Source organism: Stegodyphus dumicola, chromosome X1 (genome assembly GCF_044657685.1).
Source record: "Stegodyphus dumicola isolate Sdum_Otavi_A_Nest chromosome X1, ASM4465768v1".
NCBI classification, from domain to species: domain Eukaryota; kingdom Metazoa; phylum Arthropoda; class Arachnida; order Araneae; family Eresidae; genus Stegodyphus; species Stegodyphus dumicola.
The window spans coordinates 174,111,386-174,128,854 of record NC_140780.1 but is presented as its reverse complement, the minus strand read 5'-3'; the positions used below and the strand labels follow the sequence as shown (position 1 = coordinate 174,128,854).

The 17,469-nt window shown below is 33.2% G+C and overlaps 1 protein-coding gene across 3 annotated transcripts in view; it reads right to left on the bottom strand.

Moving 5' to 3' along the window:
- The window catches only part of LOC146993359 (CUGBP Elav-like family member 2), a 1,246,960-nt gene that overhangs the window by 1,084,122 nt on the left and 145,369 nt on the right, over positions 1-17,469 (bottom strand). The window contains exon 3 of one of the 3 annotated variants that reach the window (XM_085807865.1): positions 2,845-2,931. The exons of the other annotated variants lie outside the window; for them this stretch is intronic. The gene's annotated coding sequence lies outside the window, so the exon portion shown is untranslated. The remainder of the gene's footprint in view (positions 1-2,844; positions 2,932-17,469) is intronic. 3 annotated transcript variants of the gene reach the window in all.

Genomic DNA, 17,469 nt, shown 5'->3' with positions numbered 1-17,469 from the left:
AAGTCCAAAGTAGACATGTATCTTGTCGATTTTATCTGTCTAATGATTTCCTCTATAACCGGCAAAGGGTAAACTGGAAATTTAGTAATACTATTTAGTTTTCTGTAATCGATAGCAAACCTCCAAGCCCTTTTATCTGAAGGAGGAAACTCGTTCTTTTTCCTACATAGTACGACTGGACTCGCGTACTCACTATTTATGGGCGTTATTATTTTATTCTTTAACATCTCCTGAATATGTTCTTCGGTGATTACGTCTTTTTGTTTGTCGTACCGATAAGGTTTAGTCCTACAAGTTTTTCCGGCAGTTACTTCTATCTTATGCGTAACTATCTGACAATTTCCCGGTTTTTCTGAAAACAAGTTAGCAAAATTACTCACCACTTGCTGTATTGCTTCCCTTTCATGGTCATTCAGATGGCTAAGGTCCACTTGCGGTGTCTCCACAGGTTCCACCACCCTCTGGTCCATCTCCAGTACCACGGAACTGTCATGAAAATTCAATTTGGCCCTCGCGGCCCTTAAAAACTCCATACCTAAAATAAGAGAATTTTGCAGATTTTTCACTACAAAAATTAATACTTAGAGGCTTTCTTCTTTTACCTGTATGTTTAATGATAATTTCCCGATGCAGTGACATGTTCTTCCTTGCGCCGCTATAATTTCCGTATTTTTGGTTTTAAATAATCGTACCCTATAAAAATTCTTTTTGAAGAAATTTTCGCTCATAAAATTCCCTTCTGCTCCTGTATCGATGAGGGTTTCTACTGGTGCATCGCCAACCAGGACTTGTATAACTGGTAGATGTGAGTTTTTTACAATGACCGTAATTAAATGTCTTTTTGAGGGTTTTTTTAAAACTTCCGGGGTCTGGACCCTCCCTTTCACAGGCCCCTCTACTCGTTTAAAGCTTTCCTTTCAAGTTGTGCCTTCTGGGTACGCGGATATTTATCTTCGAATTTTCTTTTTGGGCCTTGACCTTCGAGTTTCGATGAGTTAGCTTGATAGCTCTTTCCCCCATAAGAGCGATTTCTATTTCTGGTTTCCTCATTTGAAGATTTCCTTCGAGTACTTTGAGAATACGTTGCCCCTCTAGCTTTTTCCGCTATTCTGCGATTTTGAAACTTCACCGCCAATTCGAAGAGCTCCTGCAATGTGCTTGGGTTTCTAATTTCGAAGTAGTCTTGAACAGCGGGTAACAATCTTGGTAAGATTATTTCAATAATTTCCGCATCGGGTTTCTTCCCATACAGCATATCCGTCAGCTTAATTTTTCGTAGAATAAAGTCCGTCAAATCTTCTGTATCCCGTTGATAGAAACTATATATTTCGGCTTCCAGCCTTGCTCGATCTTTTACTATGGGGAAGGCCTTTACTAACGATTTTTTGAAATTTTCAAATGTATATGTCTGGCTTCCAAATTCCCCTAATAAAAATTTGCCTATATTTTTCCACCATAGCGCGGCCTGTCCTCTTAGTGCGGATGTGGCGATGGCAACGTTTTGTCTTTCAGGAACAGGGTAGAGCTGAAAGTGGTTTTCTAGACCTTCTAGAAATACCGCCACCGAATGTTTTCCGTCGAAATGGACGTTTGGCTTGATTGACGCTCTCAAAGTCTGGACCAGGTATCCAAATCCTTCCAATTGGCTTGTCATTTCTTGGTGTTGTCCAGCGGCTTCCATCCAATTTTCGGCCATTTCAGTTAGATAAGTGTTCGGGCGCCAATGTAGCGTTGCGCGCCCCAACCTGCACGCAACCAAGCGGTGACTGTTAAAACTGGATAAAAGACAGAGTCTTGTTAAGGGTTTAAGTCCCTTTTTATTCAACGTAATAAATTACAAGTGCGTGCTCTTGAAGCTCACAAACTGCGCCAACTCGGCGGTCAAATAAAAATAATAACCTGAAAAGAAACTAAAGACAAGACTCTAACTACGAGGCTCTCTAAAAGTAACTAACCTCACCGCGTTTTACAATACCGCTGCTAATTCAGCAAACTTGAAGATCACTTGAACGATTAACAATACTTCCAGGCAAGCACACAGGCCGAAACGCGGGGTTCTTCAATTTCTGGCTAACTACCTCCGCGCTCGTGAAGTAAGAACAGCACACCTTGAACTCGTTTCCTTTCTATTTAACTCAGAATACTTCCGCTGATAATTTGAATCCTTGCGCGTTCTACTAAAATTTACATACTCTGGCATTGGCAGTTCCAGGGGAAAAGTAAGGCTTGACAGGAAAGGTAGTTTAAACTTAAAATAAATGTTAGTTAAAATAAATATAATCCGTACAAGCTAACTGAAAATTCTTTTATTTGCTGATAAATTCCATTTACAGTAGTCTTTAGGTCTTAATATGTTTAGGTATTTTTAATATTTTTTAATATTTGTGTTCATTCCTCTATAAATAAAAACGTTTTGTTCATTTTCAAGCATTTGAGTTCTCAAACATAGAACTTACCTTATTGTGTCATATAACATTAATGTTGAAACTAATAAAATTTACTGTAGAAATTGTGTTGTGGAAACGTTTTTAATGACTTTTCATATGGTTGATGTTAGAAAGAAATTTTTGTTTATGAAATAGCAAATCAAACACGGTTTTTAAGGAAAAAATTTAAAAAATAGTTTTATAAATCTTAAAAAACATAAATTTCTTATTCTAATACTCTGCAATACAGTTTTGATTCTGAGCTCAAAACTTAAATCGACGAAAAGTGTTTAAATTTAATAAAATAAAGCTATAATTGTGAGAAAAATATTAGAATTTATTTCATTCATATATATATGAACACACGCAAACTACCAGAAATAATGAAAGATACTAATTCCGAAAATTCGCTACTCACCATTCCCTTGATATCTTTTGCCACTTTAAGGAAGGTCTTTTATTCAGAAAGAAGGTCAAAACCTAAGTATCCTATGAAGAATCAAATCTATGAAGAAAACAAAAATAAAAATGCCATTCAAGAATAATTGTAGTATCTTCAACAGGGAAAAGATAGACAACCCTCGAGTGCTTTGCATAGTTGAATAAGCCAGTCATCAGGATAAAATAAGGAGAAAACATATTTAAACTGCATTCAAATAGCTCTACAATTTCTACTAATTACCAGGTAGACAAGTGCAGAATATAAGGGAGCTTTTTCAGCGGCTGGCATAATTTGTACAAAAGTTAGAGCTCAGCGAGGACACAAAAATTTTCACCAATTATGAATTCTATGAGCTAATTTTGAAAATAAGATTATAAAGTAAATATAATTTAGTAATTTGTTAAGATGGTTTCAATGTTTACGTGATAAAGACAAATATCAGTTTCTTAAATCATAAATTGTTTCGAATTAATTTTCATGTATAAGTTAACGTCATTTTAAAGTTAAGTTCCAAATACAGATTATTTATATCTATTTTTTTTAAATGTGTAATAAGTTTCGAATGGAATGAGTATTATTTTCAATAATTTATTCTTATGTTTTCAATGAATGTTTGGAAATCAAAAATATACACTCATGTCCATAAATTAAGGATAATGCAAAATCAGGCAAAGGAAGAGTTAGAAGCAAAACAAACTTGACTTATTTGTAAAGCTTATTTATTAAACGAAGGTAAAGAGCAAAAAAAGAAGTTATATGTTTGATATTATTAAAAAAATTAGCGACTTTTTCTTTCTGGAGCAAATTACAAAAAACACCTATTTACAAAAAACTAATATTGCATGGTTGGTATGATTGTTAATACATTGTATGTCTCTCAGGCGATGCAATACAGTTCGTACAACGCCTAGGCATGCTGAGTATCAAATTATCGATCTGATCTTGGGGGATATTACACCACTCAAAATGCAATGCTCTCCGAAGTTCTGGTAGACATTTAGGAGGAGGTTGACGGGCTGCAACTCGTTGGCCAAGCATGTCCCACACGTGCTCGACTGGATTCAAGTCCGGTGAGAATGCTGGCCAGGCCATACGGATGATATCCTCCGATTGAAGGCATTCGCTTACGATGTTTGCACGGGGAGGACGGGCGTTGTCATCCATAAACACAAATTGTGCTCCCATGGCGCCCCGAAAAAAACGTATATGTGGTTCCAGAAAGACGTCCCGATAGATTTGGCTTGTCATGGTTCCAATTTGAACATGCAGGTTTGTTCTGGAACACAGAATAATTCCACCCCAAACGAGCACTCCTGCACCACCGTAACGGTGTCATTCAATAATGTTTTCTTGGTGGTAACGGGTACCTGGAGCTCTCCATATGAAAGTCCGGCGAGAATCAGACTGCAAGCTAAACCTCGACTAGTCGGAAAACATCACACAAGCCCACTGTTGCGGTGTCCACAATGCATGCTGTCTATTCCAGGCTAAGCGTAGGCGACAGTGAGTTGCAGTCAGTGGAACGCATCTGACAGGTCTACGAGCATATAGACCAATCTCCCTAAGCGTCTGTCTGTACACGGTCTGCCTTGAAATTGTCGTACCAGTGTCTGAAGAGAGATGACGAGACAGGTCTGAGGCTGTGCTCCGCCTGTTTCTTTTGGCAGTAACTGCCAATTACCGGTCCTCATTCAGCGTAGTAATTCTGAGGCGACCTGTGCTGTAACGTCTACTCACATTACCATCATCTTGGAATCGTTGCCAAAGCCTGGAGATGACACTCTGGGAAATTCCAAGTTCGTCTGATACTTCCAGTTGGGTACGCCCACATTCCAGACGGCCGATAATTCTGCCACGTAAAAAATCATCCAAATGCGTCCTTTGTGTCATAACTATTCGGTTATTGCACTGAAATGCTTATAAAGCGCCTGCAAACAATTTTACTTCTTTGCCTGTATTCCTTATATATCACTCTCTTACACTCTCGTCATTGTGACGTACCATCGGTGTCATCTGGTTACTTCCTGAAATTTGCATATGATTCTTGAAGATGTGTGTAGTGATTTTACAGGTGATATATTTATTTTAGAGTTCGATTTCCACGTGACTCCGAGTTATCCTTAATTTATGGACATGAGTGTATTTAAATTATTAGTAAGTCGGTTTTAACTGACAGTTTTTACTGAGCAATCAGAAACTATGAGAGTCAGTAAATTTATAGTACATAGTCATATCTTCGAAGGCAAAGAATTCAGATTTTTCAAAACATTGAATTTAGTAGTTATGTCTTTCTACTAAGGGTAGAAAAATTTATGAACTGCAACTTGTATCAAATCATAATGTATGATGTCGAAAACTTTTTGGAAAACTGCTTTCTGAGAAACTGTTGTATATCACAGAGTTTATCCTTAAAATAAGAGCTTTGCTTTAAAAAAAGAAGCTTTTAGAACTTCTCTTCTTGAAAAATCATGTTACTTCTAGGTACTCCAAATAAAACAATTTGAGATGCAAGATTAAAACGAATAGAATAAAAATAGTTATATTTGAACTCAAATGAATGAGAAATTATTTTCAATAATAGTTTTAAATATTCACAAGCAAGGAATTCCTTGCAAATAATCACAGGAATATTTAAAAGCATTACAAACTCCCTTTTCATGTGTGAGAGCCAAGACAGATAGAGAAGCACACCGAATCATTTATAAAGAATTTAAACAGAAAATTAAAGTACGTTGTTTCAATTGAAATACCTTTTGAATAGAATGTTCATTTGGAATGATTAAAAAATTATCAGCTTTCATTTTCCAATTAGAATGTTCGCTATGCTGTTTGAGAGAGAGAATTTCTGCTCAGCAGCATTTGAATAATCAGAGTTTACCATGTTTTTGCTCTAGAGAATAATGTTTTATATTTTTCTCGGGGAGAGCTTAACATTTTCTCCTTTCCGAAAGATTTTGCAAAAGGTAAAACAAAGGGGGACTACTTGTATGTTACATGCAAAATGCAAGCATTTTCCTGCGATGTTTTGTACTTAACTATAATATGAGGGATACCTTCGTAGAGCAGTTTCAAAGTGAAATTTTCCCATCTTCAATTTATACAGGGATTAAAAAAATGGAAAATGATGTTTGGAATAATAAACAGATTCAAATTGTAGAATCAATGATCTAAAATTTAAAAACACATAAGAATCTATAATTTCAACGGTACCAGAAGTTGCAAAATAAACAAGTAAATTTCTTATTAAAAACACAGTAATCATAGGGAAAAATGCATTCTTAAAAGCAATATTTTTAATCACGTCATATTTGTGATATAGATACAAAAGCTGTATATTTTAGCTATATTAATGAATCCCTTTACTCCAGGTTTCTGCATGACATCATTTTGATTTTCCACTTAAATTACAAGTGAATATGAAAAAATAATAAACATCTAATTACGTTTTTCCCCTCGTTTTCCCCTTAAATATTTTATACTGAATATGCATGCTTCTTTTTCTTTTAAAGGCAAAATGTGGTTTTAAACACTTAACTTGATAGGCATAAAAAATGCGATGTATTGTTATTTGTAGTTTTGCAAATAAACTAAGATTCAGGATTTTGCTTTTACACTTGCTGATAAAAATGTACATTTGAAACAAAATACATCAAATTTCCTTTATGCATGAGTTTACAAATATTAAAAAGAATAATTAATATTATCTTAAATGTTTAAACAAAATTTACCTTGATTTGAAATTTTGAGGATTGTTATTAGAAACATATTATTCTTAAATCTGAAGTATTATTAATTTTAAAGCCTGTTTTGGGATTAATTATATGCTAAAACATAATTATTATTAATTCAAACACCCATTTTCCAGTCTGGAGTCTAGAATTTTGGTCTATTTTTGTAGAAATCGAACATTTTCATAAAGTTATTCATTTCTGTTCTGCTTGACTAAATTACTACATTACCTTGTAATGATTTATTTATTTTTATCTAACCAGTTACCTTTATGTTCAGTACCTTTACTGTCTTTCTCTCCTTCTCTCTTCCTACCAGAATGCTAATTTTAATTCGCGCGTGTTCAAATGAGGTGGAAAGACAGTATTTAAAGGAAGTTTTAGATTGTCGAATTAGAGCATGCGCCTGCTGAACGCCAAGTTACTAGTTGCAGTTCTAAGATACCAGCCTGTCTTTGGTTTGGTGCTTGTCTTGTCCATATAGTTTTGAGCCAACTTACGCATTATTTTATTTCCGTGTAGCCTTTGTCTAACTTGGGACTTAACTTAGTTTTAATTTTAATTTCTATCATTTTGCGTTACCCCGTAAATGCTACCTATTTTTGTAAAAGATTTCGGCTAACTTAAGACTTATTTTAATTCAAATTTGAATTCATTACTTTTGAATTACATAAAAAGTCTGGCTAGTTTTGTAAGCAAGAATTGTCTTCTGTTAAATTAATTGAAGTCCTTAATAAAAAGATCTTTTACACCCTTTCTTACGTTCTCCGTCTTCTTATTGGACATAGAGATATGTTGATTAAGATTCAGCTTGAGTCTCGATTTGGTTTATGTTTCACAAGAAGGTGAGACTCTATAGTCTGTTCTTTATACCATGTTCTAGTATAAAAAAGTAACATTCCTAAATTATATATAACGAGATAAAATATATCTTCTTATTTATATACTGCTCATAATCTAATTTTTTGCATTCATCAATCCTATGGGGCACTATGTTTACGGCTGTTTTATGCTTTTAGGAATGAATCTATTTTACTCTTACCATTGTAAAAGTCGTAATAAAGAACAGTGCTTATGGGCGGTTTCAGTAGGTTACAAATCATTATTTAACATTTCACCTCACTTACCTCCGTCCATTTAGAACATCCTTCAGGCAAGGTGTATTAATTTTTCTGCGTTTAGTGTTTTAAAGCTACATAGGCTGGTTTTCCGGCAATTAATCGTGATACAACGTAATATGATAATGCATATCCCTTACAAAATAAGAAATTTAGAGAAAGACCTTTCGCGCTATAATGCATCCTTACAACTAAAAATAGGCATTTTATTCTTTCGGTTTTCCGACAAAAGATAATTTAAGAAAAGGAGACGCGAACGAACAAAAATTAATTTAACTAAAACTTGTAAGAAGAGTTCATTCAAAATGTATTCTGCGTGTTTAGAGCTAAAATACGCGTGTGCGTTATAAGTAAACAAAGCCAACGTGTAGCTGCGATTAAATACACTCTCTTGCAGAAGTGAAATTAATTTATGCCTTAGCTTATCTCGAAAACTGAAACGATAGTTTTTAGTAACGAAACCAAAATTTCGCACAGCCACTTAAAATGTTGATAATTTTGGAGTGCTATTAACAAACTCGCTGGAGTTAGCGTTTTTTTCTTTAACGAAAGTGCTCTTTTTTATTGTAATAAAACTGCTTTGAACGCATTAAAGGTACGTGATATTTTTTCCAGATTTCTAAAGTATTTTTATAAAGAAGATAGGGATTTTATCTGTCGCAGGGCTATGCGCATCTTAAGGGCAAAAATTATAATTTACTTAATTGTTTTATGAACAAAGAATTAAAAATCTACGTAGATGTCTGGAATATATTAAACACCACAGACATGGTGGTGAATACGAAACGAAGAATTACTTTAATAAGAATTTTTTGTAAATTTATCGGTTTTATGGCATTTAATATCTTTTTTCTCAGACTTTCGACACATTTTAATACATCGTCTTCGATTATAAAATTTTTATTGCGAATATGGTACTGATGTACATAATGATGGGCAAGTTTATATAAAAAGTGACAAGCATCTGATGTACGGTTTTAAAGAACTGCAGTGCATTTGTTACTTAGTAAGACTTTTTATATAGTAAAGTATGATATGCATTTATAAATTAATATTTAAATATTAAAGATAATAAATTATACAGACACAATAGAGGGGAATAAACCAGTAATCTGTACCGAATCGAAAAGACCTTACACTAGTACCAATTAGAGAAAAATGCTGAGCATTCATTTCGTTTGTAATTTTTAGCCCGCTTAATAATAATGCTTGAAATAAACTGATGTCATTCTTCAGATCATTTTCAATTGCCTTGAATTGCTGATAAAGTTACTCGTTACTGTCTATTATGATTCAAAAGACTGCAAGTGCTAGTCTGTCGTTTTTTCCTTTGCTGAGTTGAAAAATAATAAGATTTGTTTTTACTTAGAAAGCATCTTTATTTGTATAAATTCCACCTGATAGCATTCCAAGAGCCAATGAAACCTGATTTTGGTCAAGACAATTTTGAACCAAAATAAATTCTTTCTTTGTTTTCTATTATTAAAATCTGGCATCTGTTTCCATACAGACTTAAAATTCAGTTGAGCTTTACACAAATTAAAAAATTACAACTGTAGACTTATATTAGAAATTCTTATATTAGAAATTCTGTAAACTTACTATTAGAAATCATAATACAGTATTATTGTTGTCATGATTACTAATTATTTCATACTCAAGATTAGATAGAAAGAATACGTTTGTTCGCTGTTTACGCTCAAAAAAGAAATTACTCGATACCAGTTCCATGCTTGTAGTTCTAAACTAATTGCTGCTGTCGGTAGCTGCGCTGTACTCTCTCTGTAAATCGCCACGAGGACATTATGTCTGCAATTATAGTTAAGCTGTCACTGTATGTCCTCTAGATGAAAACCAAAACTACTGTGTGTGCATAATGACCAAGGCGGCAGCTGTGCGTTTCATACAGTACACATCTTTTAGACAGCGAATTCTGCGTTCGAATTTTGACTGAAAAAACGGTTTTACAAATTTTTTACAGTGGTCCGAAAATGTTACAGTTTCTACTTCAGGTGACCACTGATTTTTTTGCTTGTTCGAGAGATGTTCGCTTTTAAATATGTACGAAATTAATGTAATTCAAAGCTAAGTTCTAGGTCCGTGTAGACAGAAAAGCGACTTATCGCCCGTCTTAGTCTTCCAATGAAAGTAACTATGAACTCAGAGGATGATTTAAAATAAACCTTTTTTTAGGACTTCAACTTAACAACTTACACCTTGCATTTAAATTAACAGAACAAGAAGTCACCAAATTTTATGCGTTTAGAAGAAAAACAAAATTAAGGTATACAATTCACAAGGCGAAATACTTGTTGTCTCAGGCTTGGTAACCATGCGAACAAAATACGTCTCGCAAAGGCTACAGCTTATTCAAGTTAATCTAAGAATTAGATAAAAATAGTACGGATATCAGTGGTCAATGCAGAAAGCTCTCTCTAACTTTAAGAACTCTGTTTTAATATATGTTAATTAATTTGCAATCTGATGGGAGCTTAGTAAAGTAGAGGTGACATAAAAATAAGATCAAAATATAAGATCATGGGTTAATAAAGCTAAAAATTATAAACAGAATACAGATTTATGGAAGATCTTATTCACTCTCCAGCAACCTCAAATAAAAGTAGCTCAATAATAATTTATCGTTTCAAGTAGAAATTACTTAAGTTTGAATGCCAGATTTGATACGTTGTAGAGTTTTATAAATATAAGCTAGTAGGTTTCTTTCAAATTTTCTGTTCTCCTTCCATCGTTTATAAGTGAACTCCAAATACTATTAGAAATCATAATAAAGTAGTCATAGCTATGCGTACTAATCTGTCTGGTGAGATTACTTGCAAGCTTCAGAGCGTAAGCTCCAGCCCTTTAAATTAAAAGGCCTGTCTTACAACTTTAAGTGCTCAGTATTTCTTTATATATATTAATCTGACTATTTAAATATATGCAGCAGATGAACAAATTAGAAGCTAAAATACAGTAGACAGGCGGATTTAGAGAAAAGTAAACGATGATGATATACGATAAAACAGCTCTGTTTTGAATAATTTTCGCTCCCGAGCTCTCAGAAGACCGATTGTTGGAACGAAAAATTAAAATTTTAAATGAATACCTACTTTCAAAATTTCAATTTGAACATAATTATTCTTTTATTTATATTACAAATTATTTATTATTACCAACAAATTTGCTTTCAGATATCGTTTTGCTGATGCTTTTACTTTTCACGAAAGGAAATACGTGTACTTTTAACTTAATAGTTTAATAAAGGTTGTATTTAGAAAGGAAGAAACTTCTGACCGAATTCAGGAAATTTTGAAACCCATCTTACTGTCTGAAGGTGCTTTATGCTTCAGTCATGTTCGTACTTCGCAAACAATACGCATTTCATGTCACAATCTGTGCTTTGATTGCGGATTAAATACATGGTGCCAATTTAGTAAACTGAAGGTAAAAAAAAAATAAAAAATATCAAAGCAATAATACATTTTACAACAGCTATATTTATTAAACTGAATAAATATACTTTTTTAGAATTTAAATTACTGCATTTTGCGTGCCAAACACAAATTCAATGGTGACGTAAAATTTCCTTTGACGTAAACATATGTGGTATTTTCTCTCTCCTTCTAGCATGCCTTCGTGCTGGTGTAGCGGTAGCACACCCGGCGCGTATTCGAGAGGTCTAGATTCAAGTCACGACGAGGGCATTGCTCATTTTCAAGGTCTCCTGCATTTAAAAAAAAAAAAAAATTGAAGGGTTTCAGATTTTAAATTACGTCCAAAGTGGCCTTTTCCTTAACGTTTTGTGTGTTACCTTTGTTTATTAAATACCATGTCCTTTGCCCTTAATCCATAAAATTCAGTTCAACAGCAGTGTCGCAAAATAATTTTAAAATGAGCATATCTTTGGAACTTCCGATACAAAGTTCCTCGTGCTGGAGATACAAAGATTCCCCTCCCCCGTAGAGTGTCGCCATTGCTAAATTTTAAATCGTTGTGTTTGTTAATCAAAAATTCGTTAAAGTTTTACAAAATATTAAGGGGTGTTGGAACCCAAAAATCTTCAAAAAAAGGTGATTTCGGATTTTTGCATTTTCAAATTCTCTACACGTTTATCTTTCTGAAAACACCATTCTTAAATCTCTATGAAAGTTAGAACTGTAAAAAATCTAGTTTTAATTTGTCATCGAATGCTTTGATAAATGACGATTTTTACATAAAAACGAATTTTTCCCCAAACGTGATTTTTTTTATACCTTGATGTACCTTTTCTCAGGAACTACTTCTCACAGATATCTAAACTTTTTATGGCTTATTTATTACGTTTTCTAATATTTACTGAAATGAACTTTTTGTGATAGACTAAGAAAAAAAATGTTGTGTGAGAAAAGTGCTAAATTTAACTATACCTAATAAAATATTCTGTAAATTACTCTAAAATTCAAAATGTTTCAAAAACTCATTTCAGTATAATCAGATAGGTATGCTTTAATTACACAAAAAATTTCAAGCGTGTATCTACAGCAGATTTTGAGAAAAGGTACATAAAAAAGGGCCAGTTTAACATTGTTTAACAGGGATTTCTGATACCCCTTAAATAGATAATAAAACAAATTCCAAATTTCAATTTGGGCTTTTAGATGCCCATATCCGCAGTAGGATTACGTCATTCAAAATTGGATGGCTCTAGGTACCGCTGTTTTATCACAATGCAACAAACATACATAATTATGCAGATTCTTCATTATTTAATCTTAAATTATATAGCAATGTATCTTAATTATCTAGTAATGTATTAGTATTTAATCAATAAGTGGATAATAAATGTCATAACTGTATTTGTAATTAATGCACTTCTGTCATTTATCCGTAAATGTACCAATTGTATTAAATATTGGTAACTATGCAATGCACAGGTACAACATACTTGTATAATGTACTGTATTATAAATGTACTTGAAAGTTTTTGTTTGTTTTGTTTTGTTTTTGTTTTGTATTATGCGCAGTAATATTATAAAGTACATTTTGGGGGTCCGCCGACTGCTCCTAATTTTTAAAATGTTTGCATCAATATTAAAAAAGAAAACTTTTTTGTCACGGGCAACCTCTGTAAGCCATCTGTCTGCTATTTCCCAATAATAGAGACCTCCACAATACGAGGAAAACAACATTCGCAAACTATGTAAAATTTGAAATTTTTAGAAACACAAAGTAGCATTTGAATTTTGCTTCACTTGGAAGTAAAGTGACGTTAAAATCAGTTCCGCAAAGTTCTTGCCAATTTTTAAAACAAAATATTTGTTTTACGTTTTCATAAGTTGTAATTAAAGTATTTTTAAGTGGTTTTTTTGTGTCTTAATGTTTGTTCTTAATTTGATTATTTGATATTTTTTGTAGCCCAAACTGTCGAGAAAAAGTAAGTATGATGAAAATTATGTAAAATATGGATTCTGCTGCATGAAGGAATTGGACGGTATTGAAAAGCCACAATGCTTTCTGTGTGGAAAAGTTTTGGAAAACGCCAGTATGAAACCGGCAAAGTTGATAGAGCATCTCAAATCTCTTCATCCTGAAAATGCATCTAAAGATCTAGAATTTTTTTACAAAGAAGAAAGCCCAGTTTTTGAAATCTGGAACATTAACCAAACTTGGATTTGGTATTTCATAAAAACCTTTGGTTGAGGCATCTTTCAGAGTTGCATATCGTATTGCCAAAAGTAAGAAACCGCATACTATTGGAGAGACATTAATTAAGCCCTGTGCGCTGGAAATGGTTGAATTAGTTTGTGGACTGGAACAGAGAAAAAAAAACTTGAGGCTATTCCATTGTCCAAGGATGTGATACATTCAAGAACAGTTGAAACTTCTTGCAATATCTTGAAACAGATCATCGATGAATTGAAAGCATTGCCATTTCCCTTTAGTATGAAACTGGTTGAAACTACAGACATCTCTAACTGTAGTCAACTTCTTGTGTTTGTTCGTTACGTGACTGCTGATACTATCAATGAAGAATTCTTATTTTGTGAGCCTCTTTTGCAAACTACAAAGGCAGTTGATGTTTTAGCGATTTTAAATGTTTTCTTTTCCAAACACGACTTCGACTGGAAAGAAAAGCTTCATTCACTTTGTACGGATGGAGCACTTGCGATGTTTGGCAATAAATCTGGTTTTGCCCATTTGGTAAAAAAAGAGGCTCCTAATGTTATTGTTACACATTGTTTTTTACATAGACATTCACTGGCTACAAAACCTCTTCCAACCAGCTTAAAAGAAGTATTGTCAATAGTTATTAAAATTGTGAATTTTATTAGAAGTAGAGCTCTTAATCATTGTCTTTTTAAAACACTGTGTCAAGAAATGAACGCAGAACATGAGGTACTTCTGTACCACACGAAAGTGCGCTGGCTGTCACGAGGGCAGGTTTTGAAACGAATTTTCATGTTGAAGACAGCAGTATCACGTTTTTTAGAAGAAAAAGATAATTCACTCTTCGAATATTTCAAGAAAAAAGATTTTATATGTAAATTGGCTTACCTGGTAGACATTTTTAACCACATGAACGATATATGTCTTTCAATTCAAGGCCCTGATACAGGAATTATGGATGCCACTGAGAAACTATAGGCATTTTTATTGAAAATGTCACTTTGGAAAATTAGAATTCAAAATGGGATGTATGCAAATTTTCAAATGTTGGACGAAGTGCTTTTTGAAAATGGATCTCGGAAAGATAGTTTGTTATTGAATAACTTGAAAAATGAAATCTGTGAACACCTGGAAGTACTTCAAGTTTCATTTGAAAAATATTTCAATTCGGATGGAATAAATATAAAAGATGAGTTGTGGATTCGTAATCCTTTTTCTTTGTGATATTGACTGTATCGATGACATGAGACTTGCCAACGATGAGCTAACTGATTTGAAAACAAAGTCCTTGTTAAAAATGTATTTCGATTCAAAAACTCTTGGAGAGTTTTGGTCTTTAAGAGAAGCCTACCCATTGCTTGTAAAACGAGCTATGGCAGCAATTATTCCGTTTACTACAGTATATCTTTGCGAAGCGGGATTTTCCACACTTGCCACAATAAAAACAAAACATCGAAATAGACTGAATGTCGAACATGATATGCACGTTGCTTTGTCGAAAAGCATCCCTCAATTCAATCTGTTAATCAAGGAAAAGCAGCAACAGCCTTCATATTAAAAATTTTAATTTCTTCACATTTTTTATACTATTGAAATAAAAATATTAAAATAAATAAATAATAAAACAGTATTTTGTAATAAATGATGTTTAAGCAATTTTTTTCACAGAGGGGTCCGTGACATATTTAAAATATTTAAAGTGGTTCATTGTGCCAAAAATGTTAAGAAACACTGTTTTAGACTAACAGGCACACTATTTGAAATAAATAAAATATACAAATATTTTCAAATGTTTCTGCTCATGCAGAAGTACATGTAATTATAAGAACAGTACCCGCTGTTCATTAAAATCACTATGTATATGTTCCTAAAGATCTGAGTTTATGTAGTGCATGCGTTTAATAGACAGCGATTTATATATTATGAGCCGTGATATCAGTTATATTCCTTTGAAGTAAAATAATAGCTAAAAAATAATTCATTAACAATTTCCAAAAATAATAACTAAAATTAATACTAATATTAAAACATTTACACAATTTTTAAATATTTACAATTTTTTCCAGTTATTAATTTGATAAATGAAAACTCTTTTCACTTCCCTCTAATCGCCTGAGATGCGATATGCATCGAAATTTCAAAAGGCGTAATTGGTAAATTTTCCAACTATAATTAAAATCTCATGGACTATGTGCTTTAGGTAAAGCTTATTGCATTTATTTCACCTACGTGCAATTAGAAAGTACAAAGTATTCGCAATAAACTGGTGGAATGCACTACATTTTACTAATTTATACGTACCATGTAAGTTTTGAAAAAATATGGCTAATTGTATCTAAATTACTACAGAATTCTTTTACTGGCAGCCACAAGAATATGAGACACTTATATCCTCATGAAAGTTAAAAACGGAGGAATGTCATACAGTAGATGCACTCGATGGAAGGGCAAGGAGTCCGATGATTGATTATGGTGATAAAAGTGTTATATCGATGTCGCATGCTTCTGATGGACAATAAATCTTTTTTGTTGGAATACAACTGAATTTCAGACTATACTAATACTTTAAGGGTTGGAATTAACTGAGGAAAGGGTTGATAAGCTGAAATTTATCTCTCGTATATCACATGGATATAATCATTATCGCTCCAGTCAAGAAATATATGTGTTTAATTTAATTTCCGTTAGCAGCATATTATCTCTACAAATAGAAATAGTAGATTAATAGATCCTATGAAACCCTCCTGCAGAATACAAAATACTGAAATCCTGCTCAAGGATTATCTGAATGATTTCAGAAAAAAAATGTTAAGAGCAATACGATCCTATCAAACTGCATTAAAATAATTACCTGCGTTCATAGCTAATTATTTACAAAGCATATTATTATCGCACCGCATTTAATTACTTATATTATTTACAATCCTATCCTGGTACTTGAAAATATGATAGTTGTCTGCAGCTTTTATCATTTTCGGTAAGGGTGAAGATGATTTAACTTACCTTAAGTAGGGAATATGATATTATTCCCCACTTAAGGTAAGTGATTATTCATTTACCGCAATTTATTTAATTATTCGTCTCCATTATGTGGTTATAATCGGCACTTCCAACGCAATATGTTAATTATTTCTTTCGGTTTAATTATCAGTAACAAAACTGAGGAATATCAGGAAACTTATAAAAAAGAACTTGTAAGGATTATTTTTACTAACATCTTATGTTCAATCTTTTCTGCTTTCCATCAGCTCCACCAAATATGCAAATTATCTCAATTTAAATAAAGAGCGCGAATTGCAGTTCAATCAGAGAACGTTGGCAACTTAGTCAGAAGAGATATAATACATTATAACTCTCAGATTTTATCTGCCGTGGTGCTGCAATGTTGGTTGGCTAGTTTCGCCTCTGCTTGTAGTTATGTTCAGGAGGAGCACTATCATAGGAGCCATACTTTTAGTTTCTAATCTTATATTTGTTATTTAAGTAACTGCCATACTATTGTATTATCAGTTCTCAAGAAGCGGATGCTACGTTTCTGTTAACGTTTTATTTTTGTAGCTTTTACTTGAAAATAATATTTTAGTTGATTTCGCGCTCGTTCTTGTCATTTTATGTTGTTCACTTTTATAAATTAGGAAGAGAACTCATCGAGTAATCCAGCAAATTAACTCCGTGCTTAAATTAAAAGAAATTACGTTTAATCTTTCAAACAGTTATCCCCATTTACAACGATTAAGAAAAAAAATGGTCTAGAAGAACAGCGTACATATAAAGAAAATGAGTATAAGACATACAAGCTAGGAAAGGTTTGACTCGATTTACTTAATTACGGCAAAGCATGCGATGGCTATCTACCTTAGAAGAGGGACGATTTCATGGAGGATTTTCTAACAGAAACTGTCTCGTACCCGCTTTACAAGTGGGGAAAACCATGAAAATGCACATGCAGCAAGCCCGTTCGCCTGGAATAGATCCCAGGAAGAGCTACCAGTATTCAGCAGCCTCACTGCTCGACCGCTGTTAGGCAGAGAGCTGGGAAATAATGTTGCAGGCTAGCATTTAAATATAAAAGGACTTCAGCTAGTTTTATCTCATAATGAACATCTTAA